Source organism: Pyxicephalus adspersus, chromosome 3 (genome assembly GCF_032062135.1).
Source record: "Pyxicephalus adspersus chromosome 3, UCB_Pads_2.0, whole genome shotgun sequence".
Classification (NCBI taxonomy): Eukaryota; Metazoa; Chordata; class Amphibia; order Anura; family Pyxicephalidae; genus Pyxicephalus; species Pyxicephalus adspersus.
In genome coordinates, this window is record NC_092860.1 from 121,485,109 (window position 1) to 121,507,017 (window position 21,909).

General features: G+C 34.4%; 1 protein-coding gene across 2 annotated transcripts in view; it reads left to right on the plus strand.

Annotated features, from left to right (window-relative positions):
• Positions 1-21,909, plus strand: part of SGCZ (sarcoglycan zeta) — a 242,182-nt gene that overhangs the window by 113,894 nt on the left and 106,379 nt on the right. The window lies entirely within an intron of this gene.

Consider the following 21,909-nt stretch of genomic DNA (forward strand, 5'->3'; position numbering starts at 1 on the left):
AAAAATGCATTAAATGCACATATTCTGCAGTTTACGCATTTGGTTTCATTTACAAAACAATTGGCATTACTAATAAAGGGATGCCTGGGATGTGGATATGCAAGTACATGCATATGTCTGTACACCTAGAAATCATGATCCTGATCTGATCTGCTCGTTTTTTTAAATGCATACATTTTGGTCTATATTTGCTTTGTGCAGCAGACATTCAATTTTTGTGTTACTAATGTAGAATATTTGGATTATGAAATTTGTTTACACCTGTCACTTGATTGCTCAATTTAGTGCAGCTTCCAGGGTGCCAACTGCTGCAGTATTTGCATGGCACCCCTGGTTCAAAAGGAACCAGCTTCTGCACATGTGACAGCTGGAAGAAGTAAGCGGTACTGGTATTGCTGACTGCAGCCCCTATTCATTCTCTGGGGCTGGCACAACGAGACGCTATATGCAGTGTTTCGCTATTCGGCAGTGTTTCCCGGAGTGAGGAAGGGTAAACACACCACAACCTCACTGCCAGTGTAAATAAGGCCTAAAGTTTGGCTTAAAAAAAGATTAGTATTAGTGTTATTAATAATAAAAATTAACAATATTCTGTGCTTAATAAATAAGGATGGCATTCTGCGTAAATCTTTTACAATAACTTAAGGAAACAACAGGTAACTTGCTGAATGTTTTTTCTCATCTAACATAATATCAGGTTCTGGCTCTCTTCGGCCATACTAAACAGTGAAGCTACCTTCTCTAAATTTTTCCTTTATCATTAAACGATAAAAGCAAAAAACTTCACTGAAAATCCCCTACCATACAAGACATGAGTATGTACAGTATATATATATATATATATATATATATATATATATATATTGTGTGTGTATAATACACACAGATCTGTATACAATAAATACCCACCAATGCTTATAGTAAGAAATTATTGCTATTTTAGAAAATATTCCAGGTTATATGTGTTTGCCATTTTTCCCAAGCTGGTGTAATTATTGGTATTGGTATTAGTATTGCTGTTTTTTTAGTCTTTAAACTTCTATCATTATTGGTATTTTTATGCTTCCATTCTGCATTTAATTGCTTATTATCCTCCCTCCATAAACAATTGTTTGAAAGTAGAGTACCATGAATATAAGGTTTAAAGGAAAATAATCTTTTAGTTAAAAGCGGTATAATTCAGTCCCATAATATATCTACCATATATCTAAGACTTTCAGCCCCATTGCACTGCAATTCAATATTTTAAAGAGAAAATTATTTTAAAATGCATTTCTTAGTGCAGAACAAATTCTTTTCAATCAAGCAGTCTGCATGCAATGAAATGTTAAACTTAGTGACTAAAACACATCTATGCATTGAGCTATTTCTTGGTAACTTGTAGAAAACTCGAGGCATTAGCTCAGTAACCTGTGAAGTATGTGGCTCAAGTAATTACAGCACTTCAAGCTTAATGACTTCAGTAAAATAACATTTGAAGTGTAATACAAGTAATATCAAAATGCACTCACTTGTGGCTAGATGCTTTATTACAATTATGATTTTACAATTATTTCTATTATATGATGGAGGTTATAATGTGAAACAGAAGGCAACATGTTGGCATAGGAATAGTGGGTAATAGTATGTGCTGGAAAATTGTGATATTTATTACTAAGGATAATGATAAGACATTTTCTGTGCAACGTTTTATTGCTTTAGGTAAGTTTTATTGTCAGCTTAATGGAAAGGGCAGTAAATATTGAAGTACAGTTTGCTTTGCCTGAAAGTGATATGAAACTTTCTTGTTGTACCTTAAGAAAAGAAGCAGAGTTTGTGACCACATGTAATTTGAACTGTAATTACATGATTAGTTTTAAATTAGTTTAAAACATTTTTTAGTACTACACTATGTTTTTGTGCATTAGTATTGTTGTTTAACCTCTCAGAATACTTTTTTTCATTGTTTAGGTGGCTACTTACATGGAGTTATTATTATTATTATTATTATTATTATTATTATTATTATTAAATAATAATAATAAACAGGATTTATATAGCCCCAACATATTATTCAACACTGCACATTTAATGGGCGTTGCAAATGACAGAGAGATACAGACAGTGACACAGGTGGAGGAGAGGACCCTGCCCTGAAGAGCTTACAATCTAGGAGGTGGGGGAAGTATCATATAACAGAATGGAGATATGTAGTGGTGGGAAGTAGTGAGGGTTTCAAAAGAGGACAGGAGTTATTAACATGGTAAGTTAAACATCCTAAATTCACATTTTTAATTTAAAATATGAAAAATTTAGGTTAATGGGTTAACCCTCAGTTCTCCTATTGAAATGAACAGGAGAGGTTGAGTTTTTTTGCACACATCTAAAGCATATCGTGGCACAATACCCGAAAGCAACCATTTACTTTTGGCTTTGCAGTTGTTGTTTGAAGATTTTGCCTGAGCTACAGCCACATTTACAGCCTGAGGTTACAGCCAAATTTAGTAACCTGCAGTGCACAATTCCCAGACACACTGGCTGCAATTTGCTGTGTGCAACGGGTGCAAAGGGCCCTAAATAATAAAATATGATCAGTACACTAGAAACAGTATTGATATGACAGTATAGCTAGTCCAAAAAAGGGAGCAGAAATATAGCTAGTATTTTAATGGCAAAAAAATATTAAATATTTAATAATACATTAATTCATTAAAATTTCATTTTTCCCATATTTGGACTGCTCTGCAATATAAGTGTTTAGGTAATACCTACTTTCCCTTAGTTTAGATTTTACCCTCTTGTTTGCCAACCCCTAAGTAGTTTATAGACAGATGAAAAAAACTAGTTTCAGCTACCGTAAGATACAAATAAAATTACCTATTACCAAAAGAGATATACGAGAGATACTATGGCCCTAATTCATCAATAAAATCGTGCTCGCTGGTCGCGCGTACTTTCGCGCTTCCAGCGAGACGGTTTTTTGCGGTCCGGAGTCGAGTGCGCTCGTACACTCGCCTCCTCACTGCCAGCCGGATTCCTGCCTTGATAATAATGAGCAATAGGGACTGTATTAATGACATATGACTATGGTAGGGGCATTAGATTGTGAGCCCCTTTGAAGGACAGCTAGTGACATGACTATGGACTTTGTACTGCGCTGCAAAATATGTCAGCGCTATATAAATACTGGATAATAATAATATTAGGGCTTCATGATGACGTTCCCCCCACGGGGTGTGTTAGACAGCTTGAATAGGAAATGACCAAAAGATGAAAGGAATTACTTAACCTCAGAGAGCCACTTTAACTAATGAGGGCTTGGAGAGTTGCAGTGGAACAAGGAGAGGACAGAACTGGGGTCAAGCTGCCAAAGGTGAATATGGTCTTTGTTTTAAAAATAATAATAAATTATTTCCCACACTAAGATGCACATCTAGCCACCCTTTAGTGAATGAGATTCTCTCTCTTGTTCACTTGTGATTATTTAATACATTTATATAAATAGCCCAGTCATCTTGATGCTCATATAATGTTCATTTACAGTTCCTATTTGTTTTTATAGAAGTGTTAAAAATAAAACAAATAATCTAAGTGGGTGATACAAGCAATCATTTATGCCATCCTACGTCTCCTTAATTCCTATTTTCATGGAAAGAATTTTGGGTGGGAGTTTTGTTTTTTAGGTTGTTGTTTTGTTTTTTGTTTTTTGCTACTTTTCTCTAATTGTATTCAAGCAGTGTCTGAAAGTAGATTTGGAAGATATTATTAGGCACCTATGGTTCAGTTCTTTAATTCATAAAAAAATTTCTAAGCAAAATTACCCAAACAAAAAAGTCCTAATCTGGCAAGCCAAATAAGTATTTTTTAGTTCTGCTGTGAAAATTCTAAATAGATAAAGCATATCTTAGATAAACATTTTAAAAAGCCTTTGTTGCTTGAGAGTTTATTGAATATTTGCATACTGTAGAAAATTCAGTTATTGAAACAGACTTTTGGCAAAACAACTTTGATTTTGTAGTTGAATAGCTTGTTTTTTTAGGAAAGAAATAGGAAATAGGAAAGAAAACAGAAGATGTTTTCTTTCCTATTATTACGCTAAAACTTCATGACCAAAATATTTCTGCTTATTGATGAAGTGCTCGGGAATACCAGCTGTAGGTTTTGATTTTATAATGATATATGTCACACAAAGATCTACATTGTTGTTTTTTTAGATTTTTTTCAATTACTTTAAGTAGTTAATAACATTTGATTTCATACAGATAAACATAATCAAGGTAGAAGGAAATAAAATGGTATAGCTGTCTTTCCCTACTTCTTCTCTCAAGCTGTCAGTGATATTAGATTGGATTCAGTCACTTACATTACCAGCCAAATTGACAGCTCTACATTTCTAATCAGTCTTTTAAATATTCTTCTGCTGTGACTCTGTTTTGAAAAGATCATATGTATTGGAACACAGTATATGTCTTAATGAGCAGTCAAGACTTGAGTGATAAAGTATAATAGAAAATATAATGTGAGTTCTCCTTTAATTGAATTCGCAGGAAAACAGTATCCTTTTGGGAGATATTACTGTATTTCATTTTGAGGGGAACCAACTATGTCCTCTTGTTCATTTGTACGCATGACACTAGTGGAAAAAGTGTTACATTACTTGGAGTTATTATAGTGTTTTTTTTTTTTCAAACCACTCCATTGATTAAATAAAAAATGTAATCGAAGACATTCAACTTACTTGTAGAATAGGTGTAATCCATCTTTGGCTTAGCTTTCAATACTGTTTTATCGGCTACACATAAATAGGTATACAGCTGGAAAATTGCATACTTTCCTACCAGCATGACAATTTTTCATGCGATACATTTTCATTCTGTTCCCGCTATATTAAACTAAGCATATTAGAACAACATCTGAACTTGTAACCTACATATGAAATCACTCTATAGTCAGTATCATCATTCATATAAAAAAATGCACTTCAGGTATTGCATGGAGCAGCTGTATACTTAATATATACAAAATACACATGTAACATAACAAAGCAAAAATGATATCTGAATGAAATGGTTTAGCTCAGTTGAACCGAGCACAGCCATTGTAGGTCTGAACCCAATGTACCTCCTACAGATTGAAAATCCAGCAAGGCACAATCTCTACCAGCAAAAGAGAAAAAGAAGTGTGTTATTGATTTTATGTGATAAGTTTAAACATGCAGCATACAAAAGATTGACCAAAATGAGATGTTTTAGCAATAATTCTATGACTTTTATTGCAGAAAAAAAAGTTTACGTAGGAGTAACAATTATTTGGCAAATGGTAAAGACGAAAGCATTCTACATAGATTTTAATTATTAATGTCAGGGAAATAATTTACTTAGCTTAGCTTAGTTGTTTCTACATCATAAGTGCATCAATCACCATGCCACAACATAAATAACATATCCAATGTGTTAAAGAATTTACATCACTTGAATAAAGGTGTGGTTCAATGGAGCAAAAGTAGATGACGGTATGACAGTATGTTACACAGAGCTAATGAAATAATAGAATACCCTACATTATTAGAGGTGAGTTGCAAGGTGTGCTGTACTTAGGAAAACTAGTGATTACCAGAATATTTATCCTAACTTACCCATGAAAAATGGTAAATTAACTGCTCCCCAGAGTCTTTATCTCTATCTAGCATGGTGGCTCACAGGTTAGCCGCTCCAGCGCTAGGTCCCGGGTTCGTTCAAATTTTGGTCAGGACACTATCTGCACGGAGTTTGCAGGTTCTCCTCGTGTTTACATGGGTTTCCCCCCATATTCCAGAAAAATGCAGTTATGTTAATTGGCTTCCCCCAAATTGTTTTTTGACGGTAAAAGAAGACATATGACTATGGTAGGGACATTAGATTGTGAGCCTCTTTTAGGGACAGCTAATGACATGACTATGGACTTTGTACAGCACTGTATAATATGTCAGCACTATATAAATATTGTGTAATAATATTGAATCTAAGGGCACAGCCAATGTGAGCAGCTAACTTCTCATTACATACTGGTGTATAATTAACTAGTTGGGTACCTTGTGGACTAATATATGTTTACTTATACTAAATAACTTATAAGTACCCCTGGCACCAATAAACAAAAATGCCGAGATTCATTGTGTTGTGTGTGCAATCTGATATTCTGCACATGTATTTACAATACAGAATATTAACATCTTATTAGATAAAAGAACAACTTCCTAAAACCTTTCTGAAAATACATGCACTCTAGCCAACATCACTCTTCTAGTAGTAGAAGGAAATATTCAAGTAGAATATTTAAAATATACCTGTCTAAAAATGTGTTTTTGTAGTTCTAAATGAAATACCTACACTTAAATAACTAAATAAAATATCACTATAATAATAAGGACCCAGCAGTGTCTGATCATTTTTTATTCCGCTGTGGTTTGAATACACATATTTTGCATTCGCTATGTTGGTCTTTTATTTATGACTAGGCTAGCCTAGTTTTGCTGAGATGTTTGTTATTTGTGTTTTTCTGTAGTTTAATGATGATTCCACAAAAGGTATCACTGCAGGTCTCTTTTCTCTCTTTCAGGGAACACTGCTTAAAAAATATACATTAAGTATGTATCATGTCAACGGATATGTAACAGCCTGAACAACAAGAATGTATCAGATTTTCTAACAATTTCTTACAAAGTTTTAATTAGATTTTACTATTTGAAGTAAAAAAACACCAAATAAAACCCTTAAAAAGATATCTTTTGTGTTAAATGATATTTGTTATATAGCCTGTCTTTCCACACTGTAACATTACTTCAGATTAAGTATACTCTAAAGATAATAACCATTATATAGGTTGGCTGGAAATGTTTAAAGTTGAGCAAACATTATTTTAAATTAACCCCTCTAGAGTTTAATTCTGTCTTTATTTTCACGCAAAAAGCGTTACTTAAAAGCGTTAAAAAAATAAAACAAAAAAATTGTGAAAAATTGTGTGTACTATAACTGTACAGTAGTATATATATATATATATATATATATATATATATATATATTATAAATATTTCTTTGTATTGGATGGACTCAATACAGTTATTTTGTATTGAATCCAATACAAAATTATTTGAATTTCCCGCCGCGCCTCCTGCACAAATCGACACATGCACAGACGTCACTGGGAAACCCCGGAGAACATCTCTGCAGTCACCGGGAGAAGATTGGAGAAGGAGGATGTGTCCTGAGGACCTGGACGGGTGAGTGTGACTCAGGATTACCTTTTTGAAGGTAAAATCTACTCTTTGTTGCTCAGGAATACCGCTGGGGGGGGGGGATTAAGTGGGTATTCTTTAAAGTTACGTGAATGTCCTTTAAAGCCGAATGTTTTTAGGCTACTTGGTCCTATAAGAATATAACTTTGAAGAAAAAAAAAAACATTGGATCCTTCTAAGAAGATTCATCTTTTTTAGTTTTCGGGTTCAACTCATAAACAGTTTGCCAAGTTTTTAAAGACTGTTCCCCAAACCCTTTATAGAAAAAATGGAGGTATGTTTACCCTTCTGTTATACGTACCTGTACAAAATACAATTCTGTAGAAATTTTGAAAGTTAATGGTTGATCTTATTTTACCAAAAGTTCTTTTAAAACATGAAAATATATATTTTTTTCATATAAATTTTAAATCAAGTATACATTGGATTTTAGGCTCCTTTGTGGCTTTACAATCCATATTATATTCCTTGTAAATCTTTAGCTAGCACTCTAGCTTTAGTTCCAATATTTCATGCCTGATAAAACTCTGTTAATGTTGATAATACTCATCAACTAACACGCATGCCAGGGTTAATTATTGAACGATAAAAGTCATCTAATCAACAAATGACATGTGGACAGCTTTGCATTCTCTCCTCATCCATTTCTGCTAACAAATAGTTTAAAATGGATACATTCACAAGATCTGTTTATGTATTTTTCATTTCAAATTGTTTCCCTTCCTCTACAATGAGAAAGGAAGTTCTTCTCTATGACCATATGTATGGAATTGAGTAGCCTGACCTTTATCCTAATGGCTACTGTTAACGAAAGAAATCCCCCTGTTACTAGCAGTGTGAAGAAAGCCAATATGGTCATCTAATCAGCTTGAAGGGTTTTTGGCTGAAAACCCAAATATCTGGAGTGTAAAGGTTCTCTTTAAAAAAAAAAATGAACTGTACACATTTTTGTTCTTCCTTCACAATCATTTTACAGTTAACACCATTGATTCTACAATTTCATTTGTTGTATTTATTTACTATTGATAGTAAGAAAACTGAAAATGTATTGGCATTTACATCATGTTAGCATTGTTAGAAGTTTAGCGGTACTATTTCAGATGGATTTGTCTGCAGCAGTAATAAAATGATATGAATTACTGGTATGATAGGAATTAGATGGTATGAAAAATGACACTTTTTTGTTTTTTTAATCTCAGTATTTGTCTTAATATTAGAAAAGGTCAGTGACATTTTTCTGCTGTTTAAATTACTAAGGAAGAACATGATCCATTGTAGCTCACAAAAGTACAACAATTTTCATAACAGCATAGTTATGATTATGATATCATATTGTTACAAGCTGATAAGCGGTGAATGTGCTGGATGTGCAAACAATTTGCTTTTCATGTTTTAGATTTTCTTGTTCCCTAACTTTGTACCAGTCAAGTGAAACTTCAGTCCATACTACCAGTGGATAAAAAACCATTTATGAAAAATATTCATGTTTTATTTAGATTAACATAAATTAAATAATTTTGAGGTAAATAACACTGTTTTTTACTATATACAGTTGAACTGGAATCCCTCTATCTAATTAGAAACATTTACCACCTATACCACCCACAAATCCAAATTAAGATTTCATTTAATTTTAGATATAATTAAAACTCAACTTTCTATTGATGCCTGTACTTAATATTCTGTCCTTGGAGAAAATGTGATAAAAAAGCTCTCTTTGTTGTCTTGGACAACAAACAAACTCTGCATATAGGAGAAATAATCCCTTAAATAGATAGATTAGTTAGATTAACTAAATCATAATTTAGTATGTAACTATCATGTGTGGAGAATTTTACTTACTGAGGTTCTTGCTAACATACATAGCAGAGAGTTTTCACATTGCCTATTTGTTGTTAAAAGTAGTGCTAGATCTACCAACAACCAGTCTGGAGTCTGTTCTAAATTTCACTGTGTAGGCTTACCTTGGATGTTTTTGGCTAACTTCAAAGAATGTTTGCCAAACCCATAGCAAACAAAACTTCAATCATTTCAGAAGTTAGAAATACAGTAACTTGGTGAATATGATCCCCCTAGTGATACATCCAATACAGATAATTTTGTCATTTTATAAAAAGCCCATTTACAATTACAAATCTCAGTATTTTTTTGATAGTTGTCAAAAATAAAAGGATACATGAAATATACAACTGAAATCTCTCAGTTGTAAAGTAAAAATATGTCTGGACATTGAACTTTTATCATTGACATCAACAGTTATGTAACATTAAAAGAAACATTAAAGGAACAAAATGATTTTGAAATACTGTTATGTCACGGATATAATTTGTGACAGTTTATGCAAATATTGATGGGTTGAATTTGAAGTGTACAAAGAGAGATAACACAAAGACTTGAAAGAATATACTATTTAATAATAAAGACAGATAGATAAAACAATGCAGTAACAGAGTTACATATAACAAAAATACTTAGCTACAGAAGTGAGTTGCATTCATCCAAGGAGTCTTCCAAATTAATGGCTTGGCAGATGATCAAAAAACATGTTGCATACAGTTACTTCTGGTCAAGACTCCTCATTAGGTGTGACACTGTGTTTTTTAACTACCCAGGAACCAAGACAAAGGCCAGTGTTTGACCATTACTGACCAATGATCATCCTTTAACCAGCATTTTACCTTATAAGGATACCAGTTAAAGGGTATGCTGCATTCCTTTAAGATGACCTCATGTCTGGTATACATATACCAGTATATACTGATAAAGCATTATTGTTGGTGAGACATAATTGATATTAAATAAATTGTGCTAACCCAACAAATACTAGGCTGCCATTTATGACCTCTACTTCTGTAAATGCTATTCAATTACCATAGTTGGATGTGACATCTGGACAAATTCTTACAATGCAGTTCATCAGGTACAGCAGTCCTTCACAATAAAAAACACGAAAGATAACAATGACAGCAAATTGCCACTAAATATCATGGTGCTTGAGAAAACACTCCAAATCCTTTAAAGGAGCAGTCAATATAAGCAGACAATAACTACATATGCTTTACACTAGGGGTCGATCGCAATCTACTGGTCGATAGCAAAGGCAATGTGAGTCGATTGCAAAGCTCTGCTGGTCTATAGGGATGCTGGGGATGTCTTTCGTCAGATAACACCAGGAACCTTGCACCCAAGGCTCGTGTAACAGTGGGGAGGGAGGCAGAAAGGCCAGGAGGTCAGTCTGACATTAGCAGTGCTGGGCGGCCAAGTCTGTTCAAGCTCGGTGTCAGGATTCAATTACCGAGATACCTTTGTACAGATTAGCAGTTCTTTTTCTTGTGCAGCACGTCATTCTCCTATGACAGATGATCTGTAGCTTCCCTGTCACTATAGTCTTGTAGTGCAATGTATGTGCAATGTTCCGCCATTCTATCCTGTCTCAATAGGTCCAGTCACTGCTGTGTCATGCTCGGTATATAAATAAATATACCCTGTTTCCCCGATTATAAGGCACTGTTTTATATTTTTTGAAATGCCAAAATATGCCCTAGGTCTTATTTTCAGGGGATGTCTTATTTTTCCATGAAGAAGACTACAGTAGGGGTGGCTTATTTAATGGGGATGTCTTAAAATCGGGGAAACACGGTATGTTTAGCATTTTTTTGATTGTTGGTAGATCATTTTGACTTGGTCATTTTAAAAGTAGCTCGCAAGCCAAAAAAGCGTGGGCACTCCTGCTTTAGACATACTTAAAATATGAAATCATAACTCTATGGGCCTGATTTCTTAAAGCTCTCCAAGATTAGAGATGATACACTTTAATTGGTGTAGCCGGGTGATCCAGCAAACCTGGAATGGATTCCTTAAAAGTTATTCTCCATTTGTTAGCTATTGCCTTCAGTCCTTGACCAGATCTATTCCAGGTTTGCTGTGTCACCCAGGTTTACTGATGAAAATGTATCCTTTCTAGTCTTGCAGAGCTTTAATAAATCAGACCCTATGTCTATGTACACACGTCAGATAATCTGGCATGTGTACAGAAGTCAGCTGTTGTCGTTTAGGTATTCATCATAGCGGAAAGAAGAACATTCCTACAAGTGAAGGGAGGAGAGCACATAGGGATGCCACTTGCTCATCCTCCCTCCACTCCTCCCTATAGAACCGAATGGGTACTGTGTCTACAGCCCTCATTCATACATCTGTCACTATCCATAACTGGAAATGGTCATGAAAGATTGTTTCCAGCGAGGAATATTTACTGTGTGTATTTAGCCGATGAAAACAAGAATTCCTATATAAAAATCACACATCAGGAGGTGCACAGCTAGCTTCTTAGAAAGTCTTTAGGGCAAAAGATACTTGAACTGCTTAGCCGCGATAAACTATAATAATATATGGTATAAAACAGTAATACGTTACCTTTTGAGTGTGCATGCTCCAAAATATATAATTTGAACTAAACTTAAAAAGAATGTCTGCTGCATGGGAAGCTCTTATCATAATATGCACATATGGCCTACTTATTTTACAAGAGTGCCCGCTTCCAGAACAGTCCAGGTTCTCACCATCATCTTCGTATAAATTTTCATTCATTGTTTTTGGCCAGTGGGTAGCTGCTGATGACATCGCTCTTCCGCATTTCTTGCACACAGGGATTACATTGCTCCCAACATCAGGCTTTATTGTTAGCATCTTACAGATAAACCAAACAGGCTCAGCTTGCTGACAAGCACATTTCTTGAATGCCACATGTCTTCAATCAAGTACTGCAGCCTACAGTTTTTCACATAATATTTTTTGTCAAGCCAGAGGAGTTTTTGGGCCTGGCATTGGGTGACCTGGTAGAGCTTTAATAATCATTTGTGAAAGGGCATTGTAGACACAGCTGCAAGATGAACGTCCATAGCCAACCCTCCTTGCTACAATGCAAAATGAGCAGGAAGAGGAAAAAGTTAAAAATGGAATCATATGACCATAGACTTTTCTCTGCCCACCAAAAAGGACCATCCCAAAATAACCAGGAAAGAAATCATGCAGTCAGAGTGAGAAGCAAACAGCAGGAAGTAAGTATTGAATCCTACTTCCTTAGGCTGCTCACCGTTCCCGAATCTGGACAGTTAAAAAAGTTCCTCCCCCTTATCTTGTTCCACTTCCTACTTTAATTTATCAAAACTTGTTTTCTTACTTCCTTGGTTTGCAATTAAATGCTTGAGACATATGCAAAAAGCTGCATATTAAAGAATAAACATGGCATGGTGACATGGTGTATCCTTATGTCAAGGATGCCAGCAGATGTCATATCCCCCTTTTATGGGGGCTGGCAGAGATGGCTCACTGGCAGGTAGAGATGTACATGAAATGTAAAAAGGTAGAATTATTGTAAAGGTTCTATTTTTTAAAAAATTGTAACAACTTTCATAATGCCTACTGTGCTTGACAGATATTTCAAATTCAAAATTTTTTTTCAAATTCACAGATATTTCAAAACAAAAATACTTTAATAAAAGCATTTACAATTTAGTAATGTTGACATTTGATCAACCGGGTAGAAGAGAAGAAGAAGAAACAACTTAAAAATGTATTGTATGTTTATTACAAAACTGTATGTGCACTTTAAATAAGACTGACATTTATCAAACTCTGATCATCCTATAAAGAGTTTTTCTGCCACATTTGCTTTCTATAGTTAAAGGAATCTGTGCACATTTTGCATTATAAGTATTTATTTTATGTCAGCCTCTCATTATATTGATTTAAAAATTAATTAATATCAGGTAAAAAAAACTTCAATAAAGGTGCATTTGATTACCATTGGGATTCTCTTTATTGCAAGCAAAAAAATATATAACATTTTAATCAAAATTTAATCATGTTCAACTATAGAAAGTGAAGGTTAAGAAAATTGTTTCACAATAGTATCCCTATTCCTAAGGGCTTCTAGCACTTAATATGTCATGGACAAATCTACTTTATATTTAATAGTCAGTGAATCAATATTTTGTTGAAATACACCTGGTGGCTTTCCATTTTTTTTTTTTTTTTGCAGTAAATAAAGGAGGCGTGGCATGATGTTCATTTTTAAGATATTGCACCGACCAAACCAGTGGCTTTCCATTTGACTTCATTTATATAAATTTAATTTCTATTTCTGCAATAGATATGGAAAAAAAAACATTGCAATCAAAAATGTATCTTCTATCTACAACATATTTCAAAATAGTTTTTAAAATAAGTTATCTAATAAAGCTTCAAATGAATGTATATTAAAGTAATATACAAAATCAAAATGTTTACACCTAGAAGGAATATAAAACATAATCTAAATTAAATTTTGAAAAATAAAATTTGTAACAAAAAAGTGCTTGTTTGTGGGTACTGAAAAGTGGAACAGTGTACATGAACCTTAGAGTATAGTCAGAAAAAAATGATTTTTCTCCTGAACATTGTACTGTCACCAAAATTGCTGAAAGGGGTAAAAATGTCCCAAAGGGAGCATTTTCTAAAAGCTTTTCTGTAAATTAAAGTATGGACGGGTAAAAACATTTTTAATGCTGGGGTAGAGTCCGTTTGATCAAGAAATCACTTGGCAATATTCCTTTGTGACAAATGTGACAAATTCAGTTTGTTAAAATAATCTTGAAAAATGAAATTGAGGTAATATCTGTCAAAACTGTTTGAAAAAATATTTTATAAAGAACTAAAGCAGAAAAAAACCTCACAAACTTTTACTTTTTGTTGATCCCTCTGGAGGTTCTCTGGAATGAAGGCATCTCAGGAGGCTCTTTGCTCCCATTCTGTCTTGATTGCTGCGGCAATGGCATAAGGCAATTTAAAAAAAGGCTTTTAAACCCCCCTCCCCCCTTAAAAAAAGAAGGTAATCTTTACCTTATATAAAAGGTTGTTCAACCTTTTATGTAAGATAGAACATTTAGTTTAGATCCACTTTAAGTGACCCCAGATTGTAGAACAGTCTAAAATTGGCCAGCATTTGGACATTTGTAGTGATAGAAAATTTGCCAAAATCCACAAAAAAAAAAAAAAATAACAAACTTAGGATTTATCTACTCTTGCAGATACAGCGGTATAAATTTGCCCAAAAGTAGAACTTTTTTTCCAGGAATATTAGACCTTTTTCTTTATCTAAGGAAATAGGGGTGCGGTGTGTAATATAATTTAGTTTTGATGTTTTAGATGCACATAGCTTTTATGCTGATTTTTGTTTTACTGAAGGCATTTCCATATACTAAGACTGAAAAAGAACTCAAAGAATAGCTTGTCAATAACAAATGAATGTTGTGCGATAAATATATACTATACAGGACTTTCCCTGCCAAACCAACAGACACCCTTTACAATATGTATATGTCTGTCTGCAAAATGGTTGCAAAAAGTATTTATTATTACAATATGAAATTGACCAACATTCTACATTTTAGCTAAATGCAGTAATTACAGTATCATGTATTGGTTCAAACCACTAAGATAAATCAATTAATAAGTAAACAAACATACAGTTACATTTGAAGGGGTGAAGACCATGCTTTTAGTTAGATTGTTTATTTATTATTTTATTTTTTTAAATAATATGTTAAAATAGATGAAAGGTTACATTGTCATTTTCAATGTACTTTTTCTATGTTCCCTGTGCAGTATTGTGTTGTGATCTGCCAGAATTCATAGAAGTCCAGCTCATGCATTAGTGGTCACCAAGTACATGATTTCCTCCTACATGTAGAAAACTTGACATTATTCCCCAAATATGCTTCTGTTAGATCTAAGCACAATTGATTAAATGGAGCACAGGGGCTAGTACAAGATTGGGATTGGCAATATTTAATCTTTGATTTGAAACACCTGGAAACAGTTTTTCTTTTTTAATGGCTAGTGATATAAAAATCAAGCATAACAAAAAAACTAATTTTTTAGGCTAGCCTTTCCAAGCCTTTTTTTTTTTTAACACAGAGAGAGCTTTGATATACATTTTGGGCTTATTGCATTTGTAGCTGCAAAGCAGACTTTAGCAAAGGCTTGGTGATCCAGTATACCCACTACAACACAGTGAAATGCAAGGTTATATTATACCCGTGGTTTCCTTGGATCACTTATTATCCACCAGGGGACTTTGATACATCACTTCTTGTGCAGAAACTTTATTTTTCAGCCTTATTGTGATTTGGCATTTAACCTTCCAGAGGGATCCCAGTGTTCCAATATTTCCACCATTATGATCCTTACCTTATTTAATTTTCTCACTTCCTCCTCCCCCAAATATTCCCTCTTCCGTGGGTTTTTTTTTTCTCTTTTCTGTTTGATCCATTGCTTTGGCTCTTTCTTCTTACACTTGGATCTTTCATTAGTGCATGGCATCCCAATGGGTTGACATAGTGTAGCTGTTTTTTTTGGCTTTCCTGTTACTGGATTCCACATAGAATGTCAAGTAGTTTTCTTTCTGTAAAACAAAACAGTTTTAAAGGATAAACACCGCTATTCCCAGGCTGTAGTGGCACCCACAAGTGACAGCTAGATTTGCAAAGTGTGGGTTTGCAGCGATCCAATTGGGAACATTTATCAACATTCTGTTTAGCATATCGTGAAGGGGAAAGTTCATATGTAAAAATTGTGAATTAGTCACTAGAAGTAGCTCTGTATTTGTTAAAACCTCAAATAACTAAAAAAATGTTATTAATTGCTGAGAAATATTAATAACTGTTAAAAATATTAAAAAGAATAGGACTACTTATGGCAGTAGTTCCCAACCTTGCACATTGCGGACCACTAAATGCAATGACTCTGGACAGCTCATGCGTGGGAGCCGCGTGTCACTCAAAGGAAAAGAAAATTCCACCCAGAGTGACGTCATGATGCCAGAACCTGCCCACTCTCCCATCACAGATTTGAGCCTGCGATGTCTCCAAAAGACATGGTCGGTGCGCCCCCCTCCCTAGCAGGGTCCTTTTTTTGTCCCTGCTGGTGGGTGCACCACCCAAAGCCACAGCCCACCTGTCAGATGGCCACGGCCGGACTGGGGGTTGGGGACCTCTGACTTATGAAACACCCAAACACCTGATAAATAACATCTCAATAAATTATTAAAAATGAACCCACTGCTTCATAGTGAGACAACCATAAACATGTCAGCAGAGTTACAGTAGATAGCATTTTGTAGCAAACAGAAACATGTCCAGAGAGCCACACTCAGTCATGATGTGGTTATGTTTGTGCCCCTTCTGTCCTGGGTCCCATAGCATAATTGATATGATAATACTGCACAATATTGCTTTCTACCTTTATGTTGCTCGAATACTGTAGCTCAGTAGTGCAATAGACCCTACATGTTTTACTTCTTTTTATTGGTTCATACAAAGGATTAAAATATTAGATATAATAATAATATAGCTTCATAATATAACAATAACTTTAAACCTACCTCTATATCCTCATAACAACATAACTATTAACACTAATACCAATTATAACTAATATTAGAATAAAAATGACATACAGTGTATAGGAGAATCAATTTACCAATAGTTTGGTTCATTCTGCTTGAAGTTCAAATACAGCACACTTTGTGGCAAATCTCATTAGTGTACAAGGTGTGTCGGGCAGTGGTGTGATCTTGGTATTTAATTCTGCATGTTTGCAGAACTATTAGCAAGGTATTGTAAAATAAAGGGAAGTCAAGCACTGCTATATGAACCAATAAAAAAATAAAAATATGTATTTTTTTTTTATTTTTGTAAGGAGACATACATGACAACAGCATACAACAAAAGTAGGATTTCCAAAATACAGTGTGTACAAGTAGTGCAAAATACAAAACTTGGGGTTACAGGGGTTGAATAAATCAAAAACCACACACGAACAATAAACATATCGCCTGGAAACAAATAGTAATATTTCTCAGCAACAAACTTCGTTTGGTTACATATAGTTTAGTGTTGAAATTCTCAGCCTTGTGAACTAAGTAATTATTGGTGGGTCATTATCAGCCGGTAAGTGTACCATGTGGTGTGCCTAAATCTGGAAGAAATACGTTTTCTGGTTTCCACTGGTAACATTGCAATATATGTTTCCTAGACCTCAAAAAACCTTAAACCCTTGTTTCTTTATTTAATATCACTTCTAACCAGTCCATAGGGAATTTAAAATGGAATTTCTCTTTGAACAGGTTAAGGGTAGGTGGGACTGATCTGTTTATGTAAGATTGTTTTTGTTGCCACCAACGATACAATGGAAAGAAGTTTACCACACCCCTGTTCAATACGTGCCCCATGCAGCGTCAGTGTCCCAAACAGCTCCCATTCTGAAGTCAGTGTGAAGTGGTTTACTGGATTTTGCAGAGTATATGATGCTGTCAACTTCCAGAAATTTTTGGGCAAGTCCAAAACCTGTGATATATTAAAAATTTTTTTAATGATAATAATAACACCACATTCAAAACAGACTGGAAGTATTCATGCTGTGAGCTCACCCATTAATAAAAGATGGACTTGGTTATTCATTTCTTCACATTATTGGCTCTTGTCACTTGTTGACAGGAAAAAGGCTATGTACTGAAGTATAGGTTATTCCTTTTCTCTGGCTGAAAACCTTCAAAACAACATTTGCTAGCATTGTCACACCTGTAACAGTTTGCCACCTTTTGACTTTGCAGGTAACAGTGACATCACCGTTTGTTCTGAAATGAAATACTGCTGAAACATTTTCAGCCTGTGTCCAGGGGGCATTAGTCATTTTAAATAACCGGATATTATGGTTTGTCCCAATCCCTGTAACTTCCACTTTAGCTGGGTGGTTAGTTATAATTCTTAATATACAGAAAAAAAATAAAGGCATGTAAAGAAAAAATGTTTATACTGAATATTACAATTACAGGTATTATAAAAATACAATATATTTCACTACAGTGAGCCTTCAAATATAGGAGGTTAAATGCTGATAATGATGATGACAAGTTATGGGACAATTACAGCCATGGCTGTGGATACTGTAATGTATGCACAAAAGTGAAGATTAATAATTGGGATGCTGTATTTTTCAGCAGTCTTCTAGAGGTATTATCATGCTTCAGTCTTTATACATCAACATCACACATTTTACTTAAACCAGTTAGAATATTTGAATATAAAAGTATAAAAGAATATAAAAGTATTCAACATATTAAAATTATATTGTGACAGTTTTTTTATTTAAATCTTTCTGCCTATGAGGATTTTCTGGTTTTGCAAAATGATTGTAATTTTAGCATGTAAGAAGAAATGAAACAGACTAAATCAAGACAGCAATTTATTTTATAAGTGAAAATTCCGAATGCAAATTCAATCAAACAAAAGGTGATCATCCCTCAGTTTTATCTATGCAGAGATTTTCAAAGCTGACATTTCTTTGTACTTTATATGAAGACTTCAAACAGAGTTAGGAACAGATGCCAGACAATATGGCATATTTGATTTCATGCTGCTCATTGCATTCATGCCTTTGGCAAGCTTTAGAGGGTCAAAGGTTTACTAAAAAATTAGTCAATACGAACTTTGGCCATGTCTAATTTCTGATTTCATAAATCAGGTGGTTAATGCCATGATAAACTGTATCCATAATTTAGTAGCATACTTTCACACAGTATTTCTGTTCAGCTTTATTACAGAGTTCCATTAAAGATAAAAACTTCCTAATATTTGCCCCAACCTGGCTTTGTACTTTTTTAAATGGGGAAAGGAGGGGTATATATTAATCTGTGTTTGGTAGCCTATCTACCATTATAATCTATCTACCATTATAATATAGGAGAAACACACCACTCATTGTACGGCCTGAATTGTAGCTTTTTGGATGACTTTCGTCCATATCTCATTGTATGATCTGAAACTTTCAAAAATATCATTATTGCTGCCTTTTTTACTGGAAAATGTATGTTTGGTTTCTTGATTTCCTGGTGCAGAAGACATTTTTATCCTGTTTCATACAATTAAAAGGAAGTTTCTTTCATTCCCAAAGGCTGTTTTAGTTCTGCGGTAGGTCAATGGATGAAACCACAGTGCATGACAAGGTGAGCAGGCTTCTGGCACTGCTGAAAGAGTTAAATGCTGAAGAGTCAGGTGGAGTCTGTAGTGGTTTAACAAAGTGAAGGAAGAAGACATAGGCTGAAGGAAAAGTAAACAAAATAATTCCTCTTTTGTAGGAAATAGCTTTTTAGGATGTGTTGTGTGGAACTTATTTGTGATGTGGCAACACACCTATTGATTGATGGTTGTTAAGGGTAGTAACAAGACGAAGTCAGGTCTTTAAAAAAGTAAGCATTTTCAAAAATTTTATAGGGATGCCTAAATAACTCACAGAGAATACCACCTGCTACTCAAAAACAACGCATTATTAAAATGTATGTATTGTCTTGTTTTTAGGTAATCATGCTATAGAGACCAAATTATAAAATATTATTTTTGGTATAGTTTGTAGGTACTGTATATACATGCATAGAATTTTTATTGAATTGTTTAAGTATAAAACAACAGTACAAATAGAATAAACATAGAAATAAAAAGAGGGACGAGGGGCTAATAAAACAGAAAAACACAAACCAAGCAGGCGCCAACATGTTATATAAACATCAGTAGCATGGGCACATAGTCTTACAGGATTCAGAACCTCTCAGGTTGCAAAGTCTGCATACAGCAGGCGAATATGCGTTTTTACAATTCTAAACAAGAGATATAAAACAAATAAACATAAATTATACCCAAGTCTGAAAGTTGAAAGGCATATTAACCTCGCAAACAATAGGGACGTTATGGTTGGAAGGTTGTAGCTCCCTATTCTCCCCACTTACAGTGTTTGCTCTTTTTATACTCAAATTCTTATTTCTGCTTTGCAGAGCAAAAATATTAAATACTAAATGTTCTATTGATGATTATATCCACACTGTAATCTTATTTTTATGTTTTTAGCAGACAGAACCCAAACCCCAAATAATCATTTGCTTACTAAAACCGTTCTTACCAAAATGTGTTGTGTTAAGAGATTCTATTTTAGTTGTGAACTTCCTTTTTCCTTAGTCGGACCTTTCCCCTCTTTATTGTTATTATTAGCCAGTATACATATACAGCCGGCATATTACGCAGCGATTTACAAAGTACATTGTCACCGTTTGTTATTGCATTTTTGCCTAAAGAGTTGTTTTTTTGGCTGTTTGAGATACAAAAACAAATGACCTGATACCCGCACATTTTGTTTCATGGAAAATTCATACTTGAAAAACAACTAGCAAAACCTATTTATTAAATTATTTTAAATTAGAAACATTTTCTTCAGATTCAAAGTGCAAGTGATATCTTTCAAAACATTAAAAGAAACATGTTGCATAAATGAGTACTAAAAAGTGAACTTTCTATAAAAGTTTTCATGCGTACGTTACATGTAATGTGAGTTTGTATTACATAGTCCAATATGATGACGTGTTTAGAAAGAGTAAACATTACACAGCAGTACAGATGACATTACATACAAATGATCAGCTAAATACACAGATTGCATTTCCTGCAGACAAGTGTAATGCATCTTGCCCATTCCCTGATATTCAGTGCAATATGCAGTACGTCTGTATCCTAGCTTTGCTGATTTGCATGTTTAGTCTACAGTATTAAAATCTCAAGATTCTGTGCCATTATCTCTCTAATTTCCAATGTAATGCAGAAATCCTTCTTTTTTTCCCCATTTAGGTCAATATTGTACTAGCTGTTTTGTGGTAGTCATATTAGTAGTACACAGTGCCTGTTCAAAAGTGTTTACTGGTATATTGTATGTTATGCTATTATTGCTTAGTTACGTTTTGTGGAATATATTTCATTAGTAGAAATGTTTGCAGAAAAAGTAATTAGCCAGGTTCTGGCCCTTGCCTAGAAATTGTTGGCATTCATTTGTTTGCTGCGTTTGGTATTAATATACATTTAGTAACATGTTTTACAGAGTAATAAACCTGTTAGAGCAAAGTTGTGTTGGAGTGGATAAACTAATGCCCCAAAGTATATTGTGTAGGATCTAGTGTCAGTTCTGGTTATGTAAAACCTGTAAAATGAATGCTTTTCTAAGTAAGTCCTTGCACAGCTTCAGGTTCCTCTTAAATTGATCAACCGCCAATTGGGTCTGTTGAAGACATTTTCTTTTAATAGAAATTAATGCTGGTCAGGGAGGTACATGACTAGTACTAGCTAGTTCAGTGAGATTTCACAAGGGGTGAAAAAGGGACTACCCAGATACTTTTGACACTTGAACAGCATAAACAGTGGACCCACCCAAAATTCCCCACGTTGGAGATATGTACATAACCTTTTCTAATTTTCATCTACTGTGAGGTACTGGTCTAGTGCCGGTGCTCACCAGATGCCAGTCCCTCAATATAACACCATCATCATCACCTATAGCAATGAGGTAGTTGTACCGTCCCAGCAAATGGCTGCCCTCAGGCCTTCAGTTCACAAAGATGATGTCTGTAGAATAACTGAAACAGGGCCAGGAGCCCACTGGTAATGTAGTACAGGACATTCCAGCAGAGCCAAGTTTAAAAAACAGAACCAGAGGTCATACACAGGTAATCGGTGAATCAAACGAAAAAACACACCAACAAGGTCAGCAAGCTTAACACTACAACAGGCAACTGGTGACTGTGA